The following is a 1431-nucleotide window of genomic DNA, read 5'->3' on the forward strand; positions in this document are numbered from 1 at the left end:
AGACTTACCCCAAGAGGCCTGAGGATGGTAGTGCACGCCTATGGAAGCAGAGAGAGGTGAGGGCGGGGCCAGGACCAGAAGCAGTGCTCCTGGAGCCCAAGAAAGGGACTGAGTTGGTCTGGGTGAGAAGGATCAGGAAGCAGTATTGGTTCCCCAGGTGTCTGGGGCCCCAAGACTAAGAATGGCGCAGGGCCCAAACTAGGAGTATAGAATGGCGGGAGGGATGGAAGGGTGAACATGCCTTAGGGAGTCCCGGGGCGAGAGTTGCGCTATAGACTTACCCCAAGAGGCCTGAGGATGGTAGTCCAAAATATATATATATTTTTCTTTAACTTTCCTTTGCCAAACAACAAAAATCTCATATTTATAAACTCTTGATCTCTATTTTCTTTACCTTGACTGTTTTAAATACATTTAATTTTAGAAAACATTTAAATAAGATAATTTTAAATGAAAATTCAGGAGGCTATATTCAAAACATAAAAAACATATATATGGCTTCTTAAATATCTAACAGTAATAAAGACAGATAAAATATATTATTAATAGTTCTGTTTTGTTTTATTTTAACCAATTTAAACTAATTATTTGTTAATGGTAAGTCATGGTAACAGGCACTTTGCATTATTTTGTTTCAAAAATTATTTTTGTTTCAATCTGGTTTGAGGCATCCAGATTATAAAATTTTGGCACTTGACTTTACTTATTTACTTATTGTCATATGTTTACAATTATAGTAATTATATTTATTAATCATTTAACAAGTATTTAACTAGACTATATTTTTAATTTAAAGCAGAGATGAACAATTACCTCAAATATATTATTATAATGCAACACATTAAGATTAGTTATAAACTTTAAGAAGTCTTAAACTTTAAGATGTAAACCTTGAAGCAGATATTTTTTAATGACCATTTTTCCTTTAAATGTTTAGAACTGTTTTATACATACACTTGGCAAAGATAAGTACCTTGCCAAACTTGTTGGTTGACTTTAAAGAGGCAGTAGTTATCTAAAAGTCCTACAATGCTTATATTCATAAATATGTAACATACAAACAAAATATATCTAAAGCAGAGATAAATGATCTTTCATAATCCTTGGAATAAAAAGTTTAGCATATTAGGAGAGCATGCTATAGAACCAGAATTGAGACAAGGATCAAGGAGATGAGATCTTGACCAGACTTTAGTATATCTTGTCTTTAAAAAAATCTTTAAACTTAAAAACTCATGTTAAAATCCAGATTTAAACTATCTAAGACCATTAATCACTTCTACTTTCTTCAGCAAAGTGTTCATATTTATTTAATATCTTCAATTGGCATACTGGACATGTGTCCATTACTAACTTAAGTCTGTTGGAATTGGAAACTCTTCCCTTAAAATTTTAGTTTTTCTGTGAGTCAAAAGAAGTTGGGCTAATGTA

Source organism: Nannospalax galili, unplaced genomic scaffold (assembly GCF_000622305.1).
Source record: "Nannospalax galili isolate Female #2095 unplaced genomic scaffold, S.galili_v1.0 scaffold476, whole genome shotgun sequence".
NCBI lineage: Eukaryota > Metazoa > Chordata > Mammalia > Rodentia > Spalacidae > Nannospalax > Nannospalax galili.